The sequence below is a fragment of the Ambystoma mexicanum genome, chromosome 1p, assembly GCF_040938575.1.
Source record: "Ambystoma mexicanum isolate Mex_15411 chromosome 1p, UKY_AmexF1_1, whole genome shotgun sequence".
NCBI classification, from domain to species: Eukaryota; Metazoa; Chordata; class Amphibia; order Caudata; family Ambystomatidae; genus Ambystoma; species Ambystoma mexicanum.
The window spans coordinates 162,855,976-162,881,234 of record NC_090921.1 but is presented as its reverse complement, the minus strand read 5'-3'; the positions used below and the strand labels follow the sequence as shown (position 1 = coordinate 162,881,234).

At 47.1% G+C, this 25,259-nt stretch overlaps 1 protein-coding gene across 1 annotated transcript in view; it reads right to left on the bottom strand.

Annotated features, from left to right (window-relative positions):
* DLG4 (discs large MAGUK scaffold protein 4) overlaps nt 1–15,270 on the bottom strand; it is a 1,400,174-nt gene extending 1,384,904 nt beyond the window's left edge. The window contains exon 1 of the mRNA XM_069645917.1: nt 15,255–15,270. The gene's annotated coding sequence lies outside the window, so the exon portion shown is untranslated. The remainder of the gene's footprint in view (nt 1–15,254) is intronic.
* Between the last annotated feature and the right edge of the window lie 9,989 nt (nt 15,271–25,259).

Genomic DNA, 25,259 nt, shown 5'->3' with positions numbered 1-25,259 from the left:
TCTCCTTTTTCTTTTTTTTCTTCTCAATTGATCTGTTGATCCTCAATCCATGTGATCCACACTAATTACATTGGTTAATTCTCTTAGAACAGAAAATATCCATACATTCTCCCCAGTCCGGAGCATTACCGCCAGGCCAGCCAACAGTCCCCCAGGCGTTGATGCCGTTGCTTTGGTTGTTGTTTTGGTTATGCTGGGTTATCATTCCTCTGTTTGGGGGAGGGATGTGGATGGGGGAGGGGGGCACAGGGAGTTATGTTTAAAAAAGTCTTGACAACCACAAGAGATGCCACACATGGTACAACATCAAGCTACAATCATACGGGTGGAGGGATTTGTCCGTCCCAGTTGGGTTGGCATCAGCCACCACCCCACCGTAGATACGAGCTCAACCAACACCTCCACACAAATGGCTGATAATGGCTTAACGTTCAGGAGTTGGAATGTAAGAGGTCTGGGTAACCATAAAAAGATGCGGCAGATTCAACTCCATGCTGAGCGCCACAGTGTTAAAATCCTATGCCTACAGGAGACCCATGTCCGCTCCGAACAATGTGAAAAGTTTGCTAAACAGTGGGGGCCCCAGAGGTACTATACCAATTATTCCACCCGGAGTCGAGGTGTCCTGACTCTGATACACAGAAGTCTTAAATTTGTATGTAGTCACTCGCGGGTAGACCCACAAAGGAGATATATACTAACCCTAGGCACTCTGCAAAACCAAGAGGTGGCGATTTTAAACATCTACGGTCCGAATATCGATGACCCTGACTTTTACTTGCATCTGGCCTCTATGTTGGACAGTTTTCCCCTAGTCCCAATCATATGGGGGGTGATTTTAACACAATACTAGAACGTCAACCTAGATAGATCAGGCTCCAGACCCCGCCAGCTCTCCAGAGCAGCCCATTCTATTTTGACAACGCTCCCTCGCTTGTCGGTAGTGGACGCCTGGCGGCTCATGTACCCCGACTCCCGCACATACTCCTATTACTCCTCAGTGCACGATTCGCATTGTAGGAATGATAGTGGCTCATATCAGACATATTGGTCAGGTGCCTATCCCACCTATCGATTCTCCCTAGAACTCTATCCGACCATTCGCCAGTGATGATCTCCCTGAACTGGGGTCAAGACTATGACCGAGCTAGGCAGTGGAAAATGAGACCTCATTCCCTTCTTGATCCGGTCTTCACCTCTGAACTCGAATCCTCCATCAAGGAATTCTTTGAGTTGAATACTAATTCCGTGTCATCACGAGCTACCCTCTGGGAATCCTTTAAGGCATACATTAGGGGCATTGCTATCTCCAAGGGCAGTGGTATCCTGAAAGGAATCTGCTCGGACATCACGAGTAGCGAATCGACCCTGGCCACCCTTGAGACCCAATATGCCCTGGATCAATCCCCTGAGACCTTGGCGTCACTGGGGACAGAGCGGGACACATTCCGTAGTCTAGCCGAACGAAAGGTTAAATTCCTAGACAGCCCCCATCTAGTAAGGAAATATGGCGAGGGGAACAACCAGGCCGAATGTTAGCCAAGTAAATATGCCGAGAATTCAGAAGCCCCCCCAACATACCAGCGATAGAGAGACCCGATGGAACACTGGTCACATCACCACAAGACATTAACTCGGAATTACTATCATCCGACTGTTCCCTATATTCGAAAGCAGACAGCGCCCAAATATGAGATCGACTCCTATTTGGAGAGCCTCCCTCAACCTACCCTCTCCACTGACACCAGCATTTCCCTTGAGAGACTGTTCGCCCCCGAAGAACTTACAGAGTCCATTGAGTCGCTTGCATCAGGTAAAGCCCCTGGACCGGATGGCCTCCCCATCGAACTCTATAAACGATATAAATCGCTCGTTTGGAGGAGGCATGTGAGGAAGGCATACTCCCCCCCTCACTTCGAGAGGCTATGATAACGGTCCTACTTAAACCTGGCAAACCTCCCACCCAATGCGGATCATACCGGCCTCTTTCGCTAATTAACTGTGATGTCAAAATATTTGCCAAACTATTAGCCATACGACTGACCTCATTTATGCCCCACATCATTCATCCGGATCATGCGGGGTTTGTCCTAGGCCAATCCACCTCCCTGACCCTAAGACGATTATTCAACGCGATCAGCAGGATTGGCCCAGAGGTACAGGCAGTGGCAGCCACCTTAGATATGCAGAAAGCATTAAACTCGGTATCGTGGATTCCCATGACCTATGGCGAGTCCTAGAGAAATGCAAATTTGGACCCAGCTTTCGAGCCTGGATTAAACTACTCTATACCAGTCCATCGGCTAGGGTCCGCACAGAAGATAGGTGCGCCTCCCCTTTCCAGATAGCCAGAGGAACGCGACAGGGCTGCCCCTTCTGTCCGCTAATATTTGCCATAGCCATGGGAGCCTTTGCTGATATGATGCGCCAGTCACACGCTCATAGAGGCTTGCGTACTGCGGGCCAATCCGACATTGTCTCCCTATACGCTGATGACACCCTCCTTTATATCCGTTCCACAGATACCAACCTTGCCCCGATCCTGGAGGATGTGGTCCGTTTCAGGCACATATCAGGGCTAAAGGTAAACTGCTCTAAATCTGTCCTATTCCCGTTTACTGACTGCACGCAACCCCCCTCAGACCTAAGGGGGTTTACATGGTCCCAATCCAGGTTCACCTACCTTGGGGTGGTGGTTTCCCGTTGTGCCGAGATGCGTGAGGACAACTACTGTAATTACCTTACAAACCTGGCCACTAAAACCTCGCGCTGAACTAGACTCCCTATCTCCTTAGCAGGCCGAATAGGAATACTTAAAATGATAGTATTGCCCCAACTCCTTTACCAATTCATTAATTTCCCCTATGGCCAGGCAACAACTTCTTCCGGACGCTATGCCACACAACCAACACTTTCCTATGGCACTCCGGTGCAGTCCGACTCAAACTAATAACATTGACAACTCCTATGGAATTCGGTGGGTTCGGCGCCCCCGACTTCCTCAGGTATTGGCTGGTAGCTCAACCCCAATTTGCTTCCCACTGGTTTAACACCGCATACCACCCCCCCCTCACATGTCTGGCTGGAGAAACTGACGGTCAGCGATCGGGAAATGTGTTCCCTCATTCTCAAACCCGCCCCAGCGGACCCTGGTTTGGCGGACCCAGTAGCTAGTACATCCTTAGCTCTCTCTAAAATCTGGAAACTGGTGGACACGCCCTATCCCGTTCACGGGGACCTTCTGCTCTGGAACTTCCTTCCAGATGTTCCACGCATCCCACAATCTATTGTATCCCGATGGGTTGACGCAGGCTTCTTGGCACTCCGAGATGTCTTTGAACAAGGTAACTTTCTCGAATGGCCAGACCTACCACTCCCCCTTAGGCGGAAACCATCAGCATGGCTGCAATACTCCCCTCTCCGGAAAAGTCTCAAAACTAGATACCCCAACTTCCCTACAGTGCCACCTGATGAACCCATAATTGCAGAGCTGTGCTCCTTCGACTCCTCTAAAGGGAAGGTGGTAAGGCTTTATACCCTGCTGCAGACCAGGGCTGTCCCCTCTTTTACTAAATTGAAACACAGGTGGGAGGAGGATCTTGGATTGGAGATTACTGATGATCGCAGCTCCCGTATGTGTACTCGCACCCACAATGTATCCTATAACTCTCAATTTAAATTAATACAATTCAAGGTGCTGCACAGATATCATCATACCCCGAGCAGACTGCGCCATACGTTCATTGATCTTCCTTCCAGCTGCCCTAGATGCGGCTCCGACCAGGCTCCCTACATCCATATGCTCTGGTCCTGTCCACGACTGACACAATTCTGGACCGAAATATGTACCACTTTATCTACTATACTGGGCCACACTATAGATCCATCCCCATTACGATGCCTCTTCCACGACTTTCCCCAGTTGGGGAGTGACTTGAGGAAGTTCACTGGTCTCTGTATACTGCTGGCTGTACGCTGCATTTTTATGAACTGGCTCTGGCCTAGAGCACACACGCATACACAGTGGCTCAGGGCAGTCACGTGGGCACATGATACTGAAGAGGCCTGGGGTTCATTGCAGCACCCACATTCGAGACCGAGGGACATTTGGCAGTTATATGTCCACCATGAACTCAAACTCAGACACTGAATCCTCCATCCTCGCCCTTTCTTCCCTTGCTGCCACCCCGTGAGGAGCGTCTCTTTGACCCTGTATTCGGGACATCACCTAGACCCCGACCCATTGAATGTCTATATAATGCCAACCCTGTATGAGAAATGTTTAATTTGTGTATGATCTTGTACTGATGCCACGCTGTGAGTGTCTCTTGTTGTTTTTGTGGTGTCAAGCCAAATAAAGTTTTAAAAACAAAATGAATACACACTTTCTATGGACCTCTTCTCAAGAAGCCGCCTTTAAGAGACTTAAGGAAATTTTCACTCAAGAACCCATCTTGATACAGCCTGATACTACAAAACCCTGTTTAGTAGAGACAGACGCCTCTGAATATACTATAGGCGCGGTTCTGAAACAACAAGCCAAGGATGGACTCGAACATCCTGTAGCTTACATATCCCGGACCTTGCTCCCATGTGAGACACACTATTCAGTCCTAGAAAAGGAACTGCTTGCCATTCGCCAAGCTTTTAAAGACTGGCGTCATCTCCTCCTGGGTGCCACTCATCCTGTACAAGTGCGAACAGATCACAGGAATCTACAGGTCCTTCAGTCGCTTTAGTGCAGGGACAGTCGACAAGCACGTTGGGCCTTCTTCCTTGCTCAATACCAATTCCAGATTTCTCACATTCCAGGAACCTCGAATGTCATAGCAGATGCCTTGTCCAGACGTCCTGACTATCCCACTCAAGAAAAATCAGACCTACCTAAGATGTTTCCCAGCACTGTGTTCATCGCTCAAGCTTCTGACATCTTGGAATCCATAAAGAACCAAACTCCATCCTCAGATCTTTGGAAGGACTTTCAAGGTCGCAATTCCTGGGATCTTAAGCATAAGGATGGGTTCCTTTTTTGGGGAGCCCAACTAGTCATACCTACCCAGTCGTTACAGGAACGGATAATGCACCTATGTCATGACACCTTCCAATCCGGACACCGTGGGGTCAAGTGGCACAGCAAGTAGAGCGCTCGCTTTGACACCCGTGCAGAGCCTGTTAACGCAGGTTCGAATCCCGGCGGGCCAAACTCAGCCTTTCATCCTTCCGAGGTCGATAAATGAGCACCACACACCGTGGGTAATAATGAGCAGCGCTCGGATACCTGAGGGTTTGTAGCGCTATATAAAAGCCTAATTATTATTATTATTATTATTATTAAGATGTACCCTCCTTTCCATTCAAAGAAGTTTCTGATGGCCCAAGATGCTGACAGACGTCCGGGACTATATCCGGGCATGTGCGGTCTGCAACCAGAATAAGACAGATAGCAACAAACCAGCAGGATTACCGCTTCAACCTGCTCCTCCTTCCAGACCCTGGGACGTCATAGCTACGGATTTCATCGCCGATCTGCCTCCTTCCAGGCGAGACACAGTCATAAGGGTAATGTCACGACCTTATCTCCACCATATGGTAACGGGACCCGAAAGACCCTATTTGGCCCCCCTCATATCCCTTGGAGCCAGTCCTGGCCCCGTTGGCATCGGACTCACATGCCTGGATGGAGTTTAAATGGGCAATGGACAAACATGGCTGCCCCCTTGAGGACCAATGGAGAACTGCAAGAAGCAGTCTAGCATCCAGGGCGGGGCCCGCCCCGAAGGCACCTGGGATACCTGCTGGGTATTTAAACCACGCCCGGCTCGAGGCACGCGCTTTGCGTTATTCTGCTCTAGCAGTGCGATGTTCACCGGGTCCTGCTCAGCATCCTGGCCTGCACGGGCGAGAGAAGACAAGAACCATCATCGTCCTTACCTGCCCAGTCGCAGCCTCTATCCAACCAAAGTCTCCAGTCTTCTTCATCTTCCTCCAGCTACATTCCAGGAAAGAGAGAGATTGTGTAAGCTACCTACCTAGGCCATCTGTACGGCCTCCGCCACCTTCACACCGAGCGTTGGCTTGGGGTTCCGGTTGGTCCCTTCTTCCTGGATTCTTTCAAGACCTGCAAGAAACAATAGTACAGTTTAGCCAATTGCAAGGACGCTCTCAGCGCCGCTTTGCGCATCCATCCTTACCTTTTCGAACTCTGCCTCCAGCATCCGCTCTCTGCCTTCAGCATCTGCAAGACAAGAGGAGAAAGTTATTTGGTGCATCAACCAATACAGACATTATTCTTAATCTTAAGACTTACCTGAAAAGCGGAGTCGCAGCCGGTCTGGACTCCGGGCCCATGCCAGTGAAGAAACTCGGTGGAACGGTGCCACTGACGACGCGCCCGTGCCCAGCGCGTCAGGACGGAGAGCTCATCCTTATAGAAACCAAGGTGAGAGAAGCCACAAGGGGAACCGCGAAGGGAACACCGGGAGGTGGGTCGCGAGGGAAGGAATAGCAACTAAACTTCAATCCCCTATCTCCTAGAATTGATTCACGGCAGCGCGAACCCCAGGGAAGGTACGGAGTCCCAGGAAGCATACCAGGCCAGTCAAAGGGCGTCCCTGTGGATACAAGGTGAGCGTTACAGGTAACCATCAATCTCTTTTCTCATATGGCCCACTTTACATCCTTATCGAAGCTACCTTCTGCACCGGAAATGGCCGGACTCTTTATTAAACACATTTTCCGACTACATGGGCTACCATCTAAGATCATCTCTGATCGTGGGCCTCAGTATATCTCTAAGTTTTGGAAGAACCTCTGTAAACTCTTAAGAATCCAACGAGCCCTTTCATCTGGATATCAGCCCCAGACAAATGGTATTACAGAAAGAGTAAATCAGACCCTTGAACAGTATCTACAATGCTTTTCCACCCAGGTCCAGGATGATTGGTCTGTTCTGATACCAGCCGCAGAATTTCCCTACAACAATTCTGAACATTCCATGATAAGGACCAGTCCCTTCTTTTGCAACCTAGGCTTTCATCCCTCAGTACTCCCTTCGGTTCTGCCTTCTCCTAGTCCTGTTCCCTCTTTTGATTCCTGGACTGCTCAATTGGTATCAATCCACCAAGAGGCACAGAATAATTTATTCCGGGCTAGGGAAAGCATGAAAAGATTTTCAGATGCCAAGAGACGTCCTGCTCCAGCCTATGATGTTGGGGGCAAGGTCTGGTTGTCCTCCCAATATTTACCCAGACACTTAAGGCCAAACAAGCTGGCACCCCGATACTATGGCCCCTTCATAATATCCAAGAAAATCAATCCAGTGGCCTACCAACTACGACTTCCTCCAACTTCCTGTCTTCCATACCTTCTTGCTAAAACCTTATCACCGCTCTACCAGGAACACTTTGAATATGAAGTTTCGATTCCAGGTATAGAAGAGGACATTTACAATACTTGGTGGAATGGAAAGGATATCCACCCAGTGATTGTACCTGGGAACCAGTTGTTTCTAACCTCAATGCCCCCAGACTAGTACTACGATTCCATCGGTTACATCCTGGCAAACCTGGGGGTGCAAGGATTCGGAGGGGGTATACTGTCATGAAACCACACCACCGCCTCCTTTAGACCTCCTGGTCCATACAACGACATGCCAGAATGCCTTCCACTCCCTCCCAATATGGCGGACGCTGCTCCCTGATCAGCGGTGTAGTTTTCTAGCTAGGCTATATAAGCGCCCAGCCCCTGCGGTTCGGTGCGTGTCAATCGGCTCACAGTCCTAGTCTGATTGCTGTTTCCCAGTGTTCGTTCAGAGAAACTATCCTTGTTTCCGTCGTGCCTCCGCGGTACTCCTTCCAGGACTGCTCCGCGGTAGCCATTAGACCGCTTACCTCCACTCCAGGATATCCAAAGTCTTCCGGATCCTTAACCGCGGCATGTTCCACTGCCTCCGCGGTACTCCTTCCAAGACTGCTCCTGTGGTTACCATACCAGTGCTTACCTCTGCTCCAGGATATCCGAAGTCTTCCGGATCCTTAACTGCGGCATGTTACACTGCCCCCGCGGTACTTCTTCCAGGACTGCTCCCGTGGTTACCCTTAGACCGCTTACCTCTGCTCCAGGATATCCAAAGTCTTCCGGTTCCTTGACATCGACTGCTTCACGCCGCCTCCCCTGATACTCCTTCCAGGACTGATATTCCGCAGTTGTCCTTGCCCCACCCCTGAACACTGTACCTCTGGCTATTACTACCATCCGAGTGGCATCAGAAGCCTGTCCTTACCTCCACGAGACACGCACCTCCAAGAAACACGGACAGCCAGAATCTGCAAAGAGAAAGTTCACAAAGCCTCAACAGGTGAGTCCACAATCAAGTTGTGACACTATATACATGGGTGACACCGACTGACCCGCAACGTACAGCGGATTTCCTAGACACGGTTTTACTCCCCAAACTGACCTCAGCGCAGGCCAACTTCCTGACCGATTCCATCACAGACAAGGCAATATCCCAAGCAATCAGATCCCTGAACCGGGGTAGAGCGGCGGGGCCTTATGGTATCCCCATTGACCTCTACAAGGCCCTGGAGAGCCGGCTACCACCCATTGTAAAGGCGGTCTTTGAGGATGTGGCAATGCATGGCCACCTACCAAAATCCATGCTTGACGCCAACATTATCGTGTTCCACAAAAAAGGGCATGACCGGAAGGAGTGCTGCTCCTACCGCCCCATATCCCTGATTAAGGCTGAAGCAAAAATCCTAGCTAAGTGTCTGGCACGCTGAATCGAAGCACTACTTGTGTCACTCTTTCACAAAGATCAAACAGGATTAATCTAGGGCAGACACTCGGCGGACAAGGTCAGTCGCCTTCTACATGTCATCGCCAGTAGGGCCGACATGGATGAGGGGATTCTGGCACTGGACGCCGAAAAGGCGCTTGACAAAGTCCAATGGGACTTTATGTTTCAAGTGCTAGACAAGTTTCGGTTCACCTCAGCATTCATCGAGATGGTCCATCTCCTAAACAAGAGCCCCACCGCCACTGTATGCACGAATGGTGTCACATCCCCCCATTCCACCTAAACTCAGGCACACGCCAAGGGTGCCCATTATCGCAACTCTTATACGCTCTTACTATCGAACCCCTGGCAGGGAAGCCGCGCGAAGACCTCGAATGGACAGGTGCCATTCGACCCACTGAAGAGCATAGATTTTCTCACTACGCTGACGATATGTTGGTTTATGTCAGCAACTGTAAGGTTTCTCTCCCTAGACTACATCTCCTGCTCCAAACTTTGGGACCGCTGGTGGGCTATGTCATAAACTGGGCAAAATCCGAATTCATGCCACTAAGACCAGACATCCCCTGGGACCCGGGCGGGGTTGCACCTTGGAAGCTACAACTTAGGAGCATCACATACTTGGGTGTTCCTAATATGCCCCTGGTGGCAGGATATAATGGGGTTGAACTACCCCTCATTAAAAATGAAATACAACAGGACCTCTGTAGATGGGCCACACTACCGCTCTCACTATCAGGCAGGATTAATGCCTTCAAAGTGAACTCCCTCCCTAAACGGTCATACCTGGCCATGCTACTATCCTTCGCCCCCACAAATCGAATGTTCCGATACCTAAACTTGCATATCTCCAAATTCGTTTGGCAGGGTAAGAAAGCATGCATCAGGCTCGAGGTACTACCGGCGAGTTAATCACATAGTGGACTGGCACTTCCGGCTTGGAAAACGTGACGGGTTCTGGGCATGGGCGAAGGACACTGGCTCCAATACAGGACCATCCTGGCAGTAATTTCCAAATAAACCACTGAGGAGTTCAGATGGGCATCAGCAACAGCAGGCGATCTAGAAATGGGCCAGAACCTTAATACTTTCCCTCGGCTACAGACGTTCTCTGCAACCAGAATCGCAAATAACGCTGGTCGCAACCAAACCCTACCGTCTCTTTGGGCCTCGGACTTAGGCACTGACATCGACATGGGGGACATATGAGAGTTCTTCGAAGCCATACCCGCTGCCTCATACTGTATCAAAAACAGAGATATGCAATATAAACTTGTGCAGCAGCTATACTACACACCTAGCAAACTATTAAGGATGGGACTGGCGCAATCCCCCCATTGCTGGCACGAATGTTGAGGGCTGGGCACCCTGGGTCATTTGCTGTGGTCCTTATCTCGCATCAAGAGCTTCTGGCAAACAATACACTGCAGGATCATGGGGGTCAGGGGAACTGACGTCGCTTTGACACCGGTCCAGATGCTATCCGGGATCCAATATGAGGACTGGCATGAAACACACTCAATACAGAGGTTCCTACACACTGCACTCTTCACGGCTTGGAAATCCCTGGTCCTGGCCGTTAGAAACCCTTGCCCGCCCTCTTTAACCTCATGGGAAACCATATTGTCCAGAACAGCCTACATGGAACACGGGCCCTTAGGCGACAGGCCAATCCGACCCAGGCAGCGGGCTTTCTAGAAATAGCTGAATCATTCCTGGGCTCTACACTCACACCCGCAAACAGTGCCTGAACATACCCTTGGGAGGATACGTGCACACCCATGAATGCATGAGGGGGAGTTGAAGAGAATCAGGGGGCCACCACCATTTTTCACAGCCCGGGGACTCCAATACGATCTTGAATAGGATCTTGAATATGATTATGAATGTGAAGGAATCCGTACACACAGACTGATTAATCAACACAGGCCTATTACAGAGCACGGAGGATGTTACGTAGATGTGCAATGTCACAAGAGTGGGGAGGACAAAGGGAGAGGGGAGGCATATAAAGGGAGGGGCAGGTTGGGGAGTTCCGATCAAACCAATCGATCCTAGCCTGAATCTAACATTACTGGACATTGACCCAAGGCAGCGATCTATCAATGAGCCACAGGAAGAATGTACCAGATTGTCGTAAATGTATTGGCTTTGATATGTTTCTTATGTTGTTAAAAACTAATAAAAAGAGGGTTTTTTTTTTAAAAAAAAGGGTCATGGGTCTCCCCCCTGCACAAGAACCCCACCTTAGATCTAGCCTCCCCTACCAACTACCGGCTCACCACCACTGCCCCCTTTCTCCTGAAATTCATTGACAAAGCTGCCTAACTTCAAATCCAGGACTTCCTCAAATCACACCACATTCTAAGACCCTGGCAATTCGGCTTCTGACCCAAACACAGAACTAAAACAGCCCTCCTTGACGTCACAAATCAACTTGATGAAGCTACGGATGCAGGCAACCTTTCTCTCCTCTTATTCCTTGGCCTCTCGGCTGCTTTTGACCTTGTCGACCACCAGGGCCTTTGCCACCATCTCACTTCCTCTGCCCACTTCTCCTTTAAAGAGGCCAAATGCATCTCAGCCTTTCTAGCTGACAGATCCTCCAGAGTTTTTGCAGGGTCTGCCACTCCCTCCCCCACTCCTATCTCCTGTGGTGTCCCACAAGGCTCTTATGTTTGCCCCACCCTCTATAATATTTACACTAAGCCCCAATTCGACCACTTCGACACTCTGTGTATCACCTACACTAACTATGCCGATGATACCCAAATACTAATCTCCCTTCCCGGGAACCACACTCAGGACCCCACCAAAGTAAACTACATTTGTTAAACTATCCAAATCTGGATGGCCTCACATAACCTCTATCTGAACAATGAAAAAAAAAATGACTGCTCATTAGATCACTTCAACATCGATGAACAAACCATCCCAGTCGCCACTTCTGTTAAAACACTGGCCGTTTATCTCGATGTATCTCTCACCATGACACGCCATGTCAATCACGTTGCCAAGAATCTCAGCCTGTGCCACTAAACTCATGTCTGCCTGCAAACCTTACCTCTCACCGAAAAACGCCTATCAATCGCACAGGCCCTCGCCTTGTCCAAGCTGGACTACAATGAGTTGCTCTGTGGCACCTCTGAGAAAAACCTGTCTGAACTACAAGTCTTGCAAAACAATGCTCTCCATGCCACGCTAAACTTGAGCAAGCGCGATCATATCTCAGAAGCAAGAAGATCCGCCCAGCGGCTCCCCGTCCGCGAACACATTTCTTTCAAAATCCTCGCCATAACCCACTGATGCCTGTCCAACAACGCACCTTCATACCTCGCCCGGATGGTAAAGAGACACATACCCGGCAGACCTCTATGATCCACTGACAACCATAGCCTCATAGATTCAAATGCAGGCGAGCTGGTGGCTTCAGCTTCCTGCTCCACTCTGCCACACTTTGGAACAACCTCCCACTTTCACTTCGGGAGGAGCACTCCTTCCACCTTTCCCGGGAAAAAGCTCAAAACGTATTTGTTGAACTAACTGCTCTTACCTACCGCCCCGCGAACTTTGAAAGCAACAGCCTCACCTTCAGGATCATTATATTTGACAGTTCTACTTCTTCATCTGTATGTATCGCATCTAGATGCCCACAGGCTTTGTGCACTACTATAAATGCACAAATAAAATAAAATAACTTCTCAATGTTATGATATGACGTATCATTTATAATGTGCCTGTACACAAGTGACTCTAGGCGGGACAAGACAAGGTAGGGAGACATAAGGAGGACGAAACAAACGATCTTACTAGGCCTTGTGTAAGTCAGATCGCGCAAGTGCATGGGGGAGGGGGAGAGGAGGAGGAGGGAAAGGGGAAATGCAAAAGGTTACAGATACAACCCCTAAGTGCATGGAGGCCAGGAGACAGTGCAGGCGCTTACAGGTCGTGGAGAGGCCTGGCACCCATTGGGTTCAGAGGGTAGCCAGGCGACCAGTCAGCGTAGTAGAGAGGTAAGTCAACAAGGGAGAGAAAGAGAGAAAGCAGACGCAAAAGGAGCTGCTTCCGGAACCTGAGGCGGTCCTGCTCTAGTTTGAGAGAGACAGGGAGGCCATTCCAGAGAGAGCCCCTGCAGAGGAGAGATATCTACGTCCCACTCTAGCTTTTTTCATGGATGCCATTTGGGACACTTCAACGTAAACTGTGCAAAGCAACATTGGATGGAGACAGCTCTGTGAATTAAGTGATTACTGTTAGTTATTGTGTTTTTCTTGCACCCCATCACAATAAATCATACTTGCATTTTCCAAAAGGTGTCAAAAAAGATTTTTTTATTTTTCAGATTCATTTATAATGTGATTTGGTGCCTCACATATCTGCTGAGGAAAGAACAAAATGCACAAATCTTAGTATGTTGGTGTAAAATTAAAGCTGGTAGGAGATATGGTCTACTGAGTAAATTGGCGGCAGAAAAATAGGCCCAAGTCCTGGCTTCCACACTTGACAACCATGTGTGATCCTGGGCAAATAAACTTGTCCTTGTTCAGCTCGAACACACCATCTTCACTTTAGGCAAAAGTGATTAAATTAAGTTTGCACTAGAATAAAAACAGACTGAATCATGTATCTAGCATTCAAGACTTTTCCTAGAATAAGATTGTAGTACTTAGGTAGTTCAGGCTGTACTTAGTAATGATCACAACACTTGGGCTTATGAAGCTGTCGATTCCATGGGATGACTGTACATGGCATATAAGGTGTAGCCTGGTATAAAATGGCACTATACGGTATATGAGCTTGCACTTAGCATTTTCTAACAGCGCCTGTCATGTGAAGCAGCATTTATCATATTATGGATGTACCTGGCAGGTAAGGCTTTAGCAGCTAAGGCCATGTGAGGCATTTGTGGCATAACAAAACAGTGCTCCTGGCCCAAGATGTTCTGCTACGTGTGCCCCCATCATATCATGCCCAAACCCATTACATATTACAAGGATGATATAACAATAACTCCTTGGCCTACAAACTGCACAGACGCAACAATGGCCCACCGACAGGAAATAGAGAGCAAGGGAGCGTGGGATTGCTAATTTACAGCACCAATACCAGCGTGGGGGACAAGACACGCCCCTACCTATTACACTAAGTTCAAAACAACACCGCTGGGAGGGGCCACGCCACCACTCATAACAATTAGATGGACAGGAAAGGAAAATTTAAAATATACCTACCTATAGAACAACCGGATACATAGAACAAGATTTATAAGGACTAAGAGACGTATACCCCACTAACCCTATGCTCAAATCTCTGCTTACTTAACTCACACTAAAATCAACACAACCGTCCTCTCGCTCAGTAAAACACACACACTTCACCACACCGCAACAACAAACAACACATAAACCGCACCAACAGCACACGAGGTCTCACATCGGTCGATATCCACACCAAAGCTCAGCGCAGGGTAAAAACCGAACTGAAGCTGTCAACAGCACACCACTTTCTCACTTTCCTATGCCCTCTTCACCCGACTAACCCATTCCCGCCTTCTTATTTGCAGATCTGCCTGAGCGCTTGGGGACCAATTCCGTTGGCACCGGTGCATGGTACAAATACCTTTAACATTAACAATAACATTAGGACAGCACCCTGGATGAAAACTAATAGCATTTTGGCCACTTTGGTACTTACTATGTGTTATTTTATGAATCATACACCTAGATTTGTTTTATTTTTCAGTGTCACTTCCTATGAGTTTAGCAGGACAAAAATCGTTTAGTGTATCTTTTTGAGATGTCAGTATAAAAGGCTTGCTTGAATTTTGAAACCACTGGCATTTTGGTGAATTAGCGTTCCTGGCACGGATAGTGCCTACAGGCACCTGAGTTTTGTGTTGTGTACTTTATAAATACAATACACACAAAACATTCCAAATTAAATAATCCTCATTTAATCGACCTCACAAAGATGGAGAAAAACAGAATCTCGGTAAACACACGTATCTGCGGTGGGCGCATCAACACAGTAAAGCGCCATAGTAAGATTGGAACCTGTGACCTATTAAAAGGATCCCTGCCGCAAGTGTTCGCTGCACTGACCTACCTCACTGGGAATGGGACTAGTGATCTGAAGTGTACAGAGTACGCTTGCAGGTGCATTGTCCAACTGAGCTATCTAACCTGCGATTTGAGTGAACACATGATCTATTTATAGAGTTTTCCAGCAGCGCTAGGGGCTAAAGTCAAGATGGTGGGCTCCAGTCCGGCTACAGCCCAGCCATGTTCATGTCGACTCATCCTAACTGTTCACAGGCAAATCCTTCTCCAAAACGATCCAGGGCAGTCTCCCCAAAACCCAAGCTTCCGGGTTAACTCTGGTACCTGCTGCTGCGTGACAAAATGCCCCCAAACGCCCCCTTTTTCTCCCCCGTTATCCAGTTTCTCATTCTTACCTTCTCTTTTCGCAGGCATTGCTAGGAACTCTCTGAAGAGGGTTTAATCTGCTAATCTCCTCCGGGCAGCGGAGGGTTTAAGGAAACTAGGCTTGACGTCACGCGGAACTCTGGGGGATGTGGTTCAGTGGGGCTCGAGGGCACGGGCCCCACAGGCCTCAATAGACACGCTGGTCAGGTGTTCATTAATTTGCACCGACCTACCACTTCGGTTTTTGCAGGTAAGGAAAGTGGGTGAAGTGAGATAGAGTTTAATGTATAATAATAACACGTGACTCACAAAACGTGGGACCCGAGCCCCCTGGTGGCGGGGACCAGAAGCTGCATCACATAGCTGTTCTTTCTCCACCATGCATGCATAGGTAGACATTGTACTGTGTCCACACTTAGTTCCCTAGACCTGAACCTTTCTTACTTTGACTCCTATTCTTCCCTGGATATTTCTGTTACTATTCTTGTCCTCACTTGTGCTTGTGTAATTCCTTTGTTCAGAGATTGGTTGATGGGTTTCCAGCAGGCAATCTCTGCCCCTTTCCTCTGCCATGTTTTAGTATTGTACCATGTGCCATATTGTTAACAGTCAGTGTGCTGGTTCCTGCTTCAGGGGGCAGCCATTGTTCAGTTCTTGCTGGACCTGTAGAGGCTTCAGTCTTGTGAGTACTGTTTCCTTGTTTGTGCCTTAGGGTCCAGACACAGACACTCACTCATGCTGCTCTTTTCCATGCCCTGTAATAGTAACCAGCTAACCAGGCTAGACTTTCACCGACCTAGGGAGAAGCTTGTCCCCCATTTTGTGTACACCTCAAGTGGGAACGTAAAGTGTTTGTCTTATTTGTACTTCCCGCCCCTTTCTGTTCACTGCCTTTGGTGCCTGTCTGTAGTACTTGCCTAATCTTTCTTGTCTGCAGGATTCCTGACACGCCTGTCTCTTGTGCACTTTTCTCCCCACGGCTTTGCGGGCAGCATGTCCCTGCCCTCAAGCCCCTGTCATGTGGACCCATAGGGAGTGTCACAGTATTTAAAGATGTGGCACACTGTAGATCACGACTCTTTCTACTGGCAAGGGATGTGGCGCACAATAAAATCGCTTTCAGGTTTATTACATTCAGATTGCGTTTTTGAGAAGGGAGCCAACCAGTCTCACACCCCCCTTAATGTACACCCTTTGTCGCAATGGACCATGAACCAGGACGGTGTGTAACAAGGAAAATATTTTTTATTTTTATTTTTAATAAAAATCCAACACATTCAATATAGGGCAGCAATCACCAGTGTGGTGATAATTACACAGTAAAATGATACGATACACTTAGTTTAACCTTCTAACATTAGATACACAATGCACAAATGAATGAAAGCAAGATTACTTTTTGGGTAGTATTTTCAAATGGCACCACAGTTAGGCATTCCCCCCTGCAACACTCCCTCAAACCCCTGTTAACCAAGCTTTGTGTGGGTGGAGAGGAGTAGCAAGGAGTCAGGTATACTAGCAAAAATCAGAATGAAAATCTGACCTACCACCCCTGAATGGGAGGCCAAAATCGGATTGAGAACCCTTGAAAAATGAGCAAAATGGCACTCGGAATTACTCAATGGTTATTTCACATGTGTGGTTGAATGAATAAGATAAGAATGTGTGTGACTGTACTAAAGAAGCCAGAAAACATACAAGCTACAAGGCAAAGTACTAAACAACAGGCATACAGTTTAGAAAATTGACTTTGGGAGGAAGGAAAAACAGTGCAGTAAGAATCAGACGTGGCAAAATTGCAATTTCTTAGTTTTCCCGGTTTTGAAATAGGCAAACAACTTCAGAAACAAGGTAAGCAGACAGAATCGGAAATCGGTTTTGTTGATGAGGTACAAAGGCACCTAACAGGTAATGTACTAAAGTGAAAGGGTTACTCTTAGTGGAAATGAAAAATCAGATTTTTAAAAGGAAACACTTTCACCGGGCAACTCGGTTTTGTTAGCAAAATGATTGGTTCTACTGCAACTATATTTTAGTGGTTATGTGTTTTTAAAGAAAGGCACGGTAAGCAAGGAGGTTAATTTGCATGGTTAACCTATCCATGCGGAGTTCATCTCTATGGGAAATTAATTAATTTATTCAAAAAGGTACTAAGGACTTACACAACGGACTGAAATTATTTGGAAAGAATGGAGACTAACACAGATTTTTCTAAGGACAGGACACAGAGGATTATGACAATTTAGAAGTTACTAGGATACTTATAGGATTTCCTATAGGGTTTCCTATAGGGTTGGACAAATTGCAAGGTAACATAATGGTGTATGCAGCTTTTAGATATTGGGGAGGGATCATACTTACAAGAAGCACTTGAATTGGGTAGTTTGGACCGCTAACCGGGTCTCTGTACAGCGGGACAAGGGTCTGGTCACTGCGCAGCGGCTAGGCACTCCTCTAGGCATACAGCGAGGCAACCGGGGGCTGGTCTCCGTGGACAGCGAGTGCATCAGCTGGGCAAAGACAGGTCTGGTCACTGGATTCTCCCACAGTGTCTGCAGCCTTTCCTCCTTTCTCACTGAATTATTGGGATGTTTGTAGGGTTTAATTCTGGATAAATGGTTCTGCCTGGATAGGAGTTTCTGCTTGGATAAGATCAGCTACCTCTGGCTTGGCTCTGGAGTCTTGCAGGGTGAATGTGGAATGCCTGGATCTCTGGATGTTGATTTTTGGAAGTCTGTTTTTTGAATGTCCTGACTCTCCCTGACAAAACGCTTATATTTACAATTGTCAGCCTCCTGAAAATCAAATGGGCAGACCCCATATTTTACAAGGAATATGCCGTTCCAACTCCCAAGTTTGTGCGATGCTGTTTTGTTCTTCTGACAATCTTTCACCATTTCTATGGAAAACATTTCCCCTAAAAATCTACAAATGGATACACGCAAGCCTATCAATGTCGGGCATCCTTTCATTTAAATTTTACATCTGTGTCATGTACCCTTTTTCCAGAAATGTCTTTTTACTGTCGTTCGCGCCCACCACATGTCAAGAAGACCCACGTGGTGTTATTTTAATGGTACACAAATTGCATTAAAACGGTCATAATTTCACATTACTGCTTCTTTATGTTACTGAAATAACTGCTTTAATATAAAAAGTCTTTTAAATCCAATGGGTGGCATCTGTCACTGGAGGCCGGTCCTTACAATTTCCACAGCCATCCTGCCCCCTCTGTGTCAGTTCTGGGCACCAGGGTTACCATAGCACCCTTTGATTCTGACAGATGCAGCTGAGGAGAGGTGTCACATCGAATTCACACATTTCTGTGAAGTGCTGATTCCCCTTGGTCCATTGTCCCTTGCTGGAGAAATGCCAGTCAGTCTGACAAGGTTGCGAATCCTAACACCTTGGCCCTTTCATAGTTTGTGGAGGAGATTCCTTTCCCAGGAAGGTTTAGTGCCTTTGAATTTCCTGACCAGTCCCCTTTTTTCTGCTGTTTTCAAACACAGATTTTTTTCTTCCTTACTTTCTTTCACAGAAACCAAGTCTTTAGTAAATCAATATAATATACACTTAAACCACACCAGTTCCACCCACAACATACTGCTTCTGTGCGAGTATCTGGGATGATTTCACATTTTCAGCTTTAAACAGTGTTATTTCACTGCTTTTGCAAAACAAATTTACACATGCTCACTTTACATGGGGATTTCACAAGATGCGGTTTCTTTGGCACACATTTTTAGAAAAGCCTTGACAGATTAGATCAGTTTCTGGGCACAGAAAGATACTGGAAATAATTTTCTTTTGTAATTGACGCATAGCCAGGGAGAAAAATCTTTCTTTTTGAAGTCCTCTGCATGGGTTACTTTGTTGCAAGAGTGAACAGGGTTGTGTGGCCTGAAATGTATTTCTCTGCTCTTCACAGATTTTGCTTGACACAATATGCCATTCAGTGAGGACTGCCCCCATTTGATGTTGTACAACATGAATATGGATGAACATGGCTGTGTTTTACTACAACCCAAGCTGGGTGATGTTCAAAAATGCAGATAGCACCAGTGAAAAATTGTTTTACATAGCACATTTTCTTTGGCAATTTGACGTTTTTGCAAATCCCAGCACTGCAGCACTGAGCCTGGCTGCCTTTGAATTCCTCTTTTTGGATTCCCATGAAGAAAATAAGTACAGCCATTCTTGGGGTGTCTTTGCTCCGTCTCGCACCATATGTGCACAGCAGACACAGCACAACCATGATTTTTGTAACTGCTAAAAACGCAGTTTTGATGCAAAGGAATATGTGTTCAGCTGCCACAGTGCAGCTATTATTTCTGGAACTGCTAAAATGCAGTTTTTTGAGGCAGGGATTTCTGTTGGGCTGGTAAATGTACCCAACAAGAGGTGTCTACATGCTAAGTAGTAATGGGCACAGGATGGGGATGTGAAGAGATTAAAGAGTTGTGTTTTAGTATTTTTGCTGGATTTGCAGGTTAGCGTCTAGTATTTAATGCAGGATGTGCAGGATTACTGCTGCATGGCCAGAAACAGACTTCTAGAAAATACATTTAGTATTGTACAGCACATGCAAAATAGCAGTATTGAACTTTTAAGAGAATATCAATGTGACAGGGATAGGAAGGGAGATTAATGATGAAATAGAGAATTTGCTTAGTAGAAATGTTGAACTGTAGGAATTGCAGGCCAATGTAGAATTGCTTTGTTATGGTATGGAAATTATTAGATGTCCGGCAGATAGATTTCTGTGTTTGAAATGTTAGTGTTTGATGGTAACTAACCAATTTGGAGGATTTGGAGTTATAGTGCTGCATTCACCAGCAAATGATCTTTCAGGAAAATGCATTGATTGCTGCACAGCAGTAAATGGACTTTTAAGAAAATGCATATTGTGCAGTATAGGTTTGCAGTATAATGTTGCAGCAATAGATTTATGTGGCGACTTAAAACTATTTAAATGCATTTGGTCAGACTAAGTGCTGAGCATGTCGCACTGGAAAGTTTGTGCTGGTGGTAGCAGATATGCATGTGCCATGTGAATAGTAAAGAAAATGTTGCACCATGTGAGTGATGCCGGATATATATGTGCCATATATGTGCCATGTGAATGGTACCAGAATCGGTGTGCCATGTGATTGGTACCATACATTTTGTGCCATGTGAATGGGACTGGACATTTTGTGCCATGTGAATGGTATATGACATGTATGTGTCAGGTTAATTGTACCTGAAATGTTGTGCCGTGTGAGTGGTACCTGTAAGGGTTTTGAAGAAGGAAGCTGACACAAAGGTGGCCTGGTGGTGCTTATAGACTGTTATTTATGAAAGAAAGGCCCGCATTATCCCTATCATCTAAGCAGGGTTTCTGTGCCTCAAACTAATACTAAAGGATCCATTAAAATGTCAGTGAAAATCAAAGTCCACCGTCCTGTTTCAGAACCTACTTCTATCCCTTGCACTACAACTAAAGACTGATATAATCCAACAGAAAGTTCCTTCTCCAGGAGAATGATTCACTTTTCCTGATGTTTGGGTGATGTTCGAAAGAGTGTTCTCTTGAAAAGAAGTTGCCAGGTCGGATGACTCCATTACCATGACTAGCGGGGTCCACACATTGTTTCCACAACTCCACGTTCTGAACCAGGAGAATGGCTCCCTGGTCCTGGTACTGGTTTATACAGTTCACAATAAGGCATTGGGATTGACTCCCTTCCCCTGGTGTCTCTTGAATATTTTCAAGGGTTTTGTGTTGTTCCCAGGAGAATGGCTCCCTTCTCCTCATATTGAAAAAGTTATTTTTCGTGCCTTTTTAACGTGTGTTGTTTCACTCTCTCTCTGTACAAGCAAAGTCCCAAACCCTTCTTTGAAGGTCAATGGACATATCTTCGCCACTCCCTCAAGGACGTTCTCCTCAGGTTCTCAGATTCCTTGTATTGCAGTCCCAGACCTTTCTCTGCTGGTCAGTGGGCTTGTGGATGCCACTGAAATGAGGAAGTTCTCCTCAGGTGCACAGTTCCTTTTTGTTGGGGCCCCAGACCCATCTCTGATGGTCAGTGGGCTTATGGCTGCTAGTGTCATGAGGAACTTCTCTTCTGATGCGTTCTTCACTGTTGTTAGGGTCCCAGAACCCTCTCTAGTGGTCAGTGGGCTTATTGCTGCCACTGTGACTAGGAAGTTCTCCTCGGATGCTTGGTTCACTCTTGCGGTGTCCAGTAGCTATTTTATTACTATTGAAACAAAGGAGACCGTCCATGTAGGTGCGCTCACGCCACTGCTTCTTGCCTTTGGCCGCATAGTTGAGTCTGCTCCTCTCAGACCCACAAAGGACTCTTGCAGCTTGTCGCCGGTGTCCCCTGCAAGCCTTTCTTCCAGCCCGTTCGAGACTCCCGGGCTCCAGCAGGCTCCTGGCAAATCCGCGATTGGACTTCCTTTAGTCCTTCTTCTCTTTTCTTTTTATCTTCTTGACTCTGCCACGGTGCAGCATCAACACCTGCAGATAATGTCTTTTTGGCATTCCTCATACCTCTGTTGAGCTACCTCGTGTCAGTACTTAAGAGTTAGTTACTCTTAATGGTTGCTGTGTTCTTCCTCATCCTAATAAATTCTGTTCTTGGCAATATCCCATGCCCCCCAAAAATACATGGGTTTACTCTCAATGACATAGCTTGGCATGGAAGGGGGACTGGGGAATGTTGGGGAGTGACAGTCTTTATCCTAGGTGATTGTCCTTGTCCACAGAGGAAGAGTCCCTCCCCATGAGGTCCTCCCGCATTCAACCACCCCTACAGGGACTATTGGATAGCGGCTGCACCACCCTAGCCTCATGAAAAAAGGGCTCCCCTTTGGAGGGGAAAAGTGGCGATACCTTGTGAATCGTCACATACCAGAAAGAAATGTTTGTACTATAGTGGTGATACCCAATGTAGGATTTGAGTGCACATAAAAATGTACTGAGTGGTACTGGAAATGTTGTCCCATGTGAATGGCACCGGAAATGTTGTGCCATGTTAGTGGGACTGGAAATTCAGTGCCATATGAATGGTACTGGAAATGTTGTGCTCTGTGAGTGGTACTGGAATTTTATTTTTGTACTGCAGTGGTGGTACCGGACATAGGGCCTGATCACGACTTGGGCGTTACTGCCGGCGGTATTACCGCCGGCGGTAATAGCCCTACCACCGAACTCCCCGGTGCTAATAGCGCCGGATCACGAGTTCGGCGGTAAAGTAATTCCCCATTCCCCATTGAGCCCATTTGGGAATGCCCCATTCCCCATTGGGCTCAATGGGGAAAATTCGCGCTCTTACTGCCGGCGGATTTCCCGCCGGCGGTAATAGCGCACATTTTCGGCGGATTTTCCCCCAGCTAAGAGCTGGGGCGAAATCCGCCGAAGTCCTGATTTGCCGGACCCTTAAATCCGGCGGTATTAGCGCTACCGCCGGATTTAAGGGTTACCGCCAAAGTCGTCATCAGGCCAATAGAATTGGAGTGCACAGAGTAATATACTGAGTGGTACCGGAAGTGTGGATGTGTGGCATGTTTTCCCATGAGTATAGAGCAGCAGAAGTACACTAGGAGAGGGAATGATGACTACACGTGAAGGTGGGTCCAAAGGTATCTGTGTATGCCAAGTATTCATAGAGCACAATTGCTCTTTACAAGTATGAGATAGGAGCTGTGTGTGTGACATTAGAGTAGGAGTAAATGGTGCATCTAATTTTACCTGATGGGAAAGTGGGGAACATGGTTAGTTGTTTTGGTGGTGCATTTAGACTGGTGTATTTCATTTAGAACAAATGGCTTCCACCAGAAGTGTCTGCGGATCGTATTTACAACAAATGGCTTCTGCCACCCCCATACAAGTATGCCAGAGAACTGCTGAATGATGATCATTGCGCTGCAACGGTTTGATATCCGCGTATGTTAAGATGGCGGAACAGAGTCTAATGGCGGGCATACTAATGTTAACGATGCACTGCCCCTCCACCACCAGCAGAAGTGACTCAAACAACTTCCGGCGTCAGTCCGACCGATGGTGGAAGTCGCGCTGAACCAATTGCTGCAAGAGCCCTACACCAATATTGATGGTATTAATTTCATCGCCATAGTGAAGAAACATGTCGATTGACAGGCTGCCACGTTTTCATGACATTGAATCGTAGGTACGCTGTTACCAGGTGAATTTGAGGTTAAAGTAATACATGATCACATGCTGTTAAAATTCCAGTTTCGTCAGCCGCCTTCCTGCATTTGCCACCTGGATCACTATGTATTACTATACTTCGATAACATACTCCAAAATAAGTCGTTAAATGCTCCCTGCAACGTACGAACACAGACTTGCATCCAGCAAGTTTTGTTGAGAAATCTTCTAAGTGCTAAGCTACGCCCCTTCATGGGCAGGACTTCCTTTCCTTTGTACAAAAACGTGTTCGCTCGTGCACCCGCGCGTGCGCACACTGAGCGAAGTACCTGAACTAAGTACTGCTTTGCCCGCTTCGCCCGGCGCAGCGGGCGCAGTCGGTGCCTCCTTCTCAGGCTTGCGCTACAATTTTTTTCAGGAAAAGTTGCTTGTTATATTTTTAATTTTCATTTGTGGCTCATTTCTATCGTACCATGTTCAATCATTTGCACTCTTTGAAATCGGGCATGCCTGACAATGCAGCCATTTCCTCCAACATGCCGGCCTCAGTTGCAAATAATCTTCGTGTGTTATGTAGGTCTCATCCTTCAATTCCATCAATGTTGCATCCTCAATCGAGACTTCCAGGTTGTATCCCATCACAAAAACATGATCGTGTTAATACGAACATGTCTTTTAGGCAAATTTCATACATTGCTCCCAACTTACGTGATAGCCCCTCATGTTTGTTGCATGTTCCATGCCGTACTGCCGGACACCGTCAATGGTTGGCAGCTCCTCATGTAGCCCCGATGTTACAATTACTCTCTGATTGCACCATACTGGCAGTGGACGGCAATTGTTGTAAGCCTCATACTGACTCGTCGGTTTGCATTCCTCAGACGATTCATGAATGACACACCCCCTCTAACAACGATGCCATCTCACTCTATGAGGGCCAACACAATTCACCTATATCGGTGTCCAGCACCCACAACGAAGAACCTCCAAAAGATTTGTCCTCGATAAGCAGTGCTTCGAGAGACACTTCTCAGTTCGTATATCCCACCCCGCGTGCTCCTTCCCAACAGCCCCTGTCCACTTTGGAGTCCATCAAATTACCAACTATGTTAGAGATCACTCTTGCGGCTTTGAACACCACAGTCTTAAGCATGTTCAAATTATTTGAACGCTTAGATGAAAAAATCTCTAGTCAAACGCAGCAGATCGACACTATGTACGATTGGATCTTTTCCTTAAAGAGTTCGCCTTTAGCCACAGAATCAGCCTCTTACATGCCTCCATGTCAAACTAGCAACCAAGCCTGTATTTATCAGGCGGTTCCGTCCATTGCTGAAATTATTCGCCCTATTGAGGTGGAGCCTCCCACTGTCGACCTAACGGCAGGCGAAACCTCGTGGGTGAGTATATCCATTGCACAAGACGTCATGTCCCAAGAGATCCCTGTCACAGCGACAGACAATGTTCTTCCCGTAATCCCTCCTCCTACCCAATCAATTTCCTCCTGTCCTGAGCCTTTACCAGTGCTACAAAAAGGCAAACGACAAAAGAAAAGTCGTTACCTCGTCAAACTCTAATCAAGAAATCCAAAAATATGCTTGCTCCCAAGCTCCCCAAAAATTCTATTGCCTCTTTCAAAGTCAGATCCACTGCTCTTCCCCACGCTCTGAATGATAACACAAAGATCCCCCTAATCCAAAATGTTCCTAATCACGAAAATGTCCCATTGCTGACAACCAGCAATCTTCACTATTCTCCTTTACACAATTTGGTCAAGGCTCTAGAAATTCCGTTGGTTCCTTCAGGTTTGTACCCAACTTGTTCTATCATTCCTAAGCCAACCTCTCTATCTGTGCTAACTCTCCCTGTTTCATTG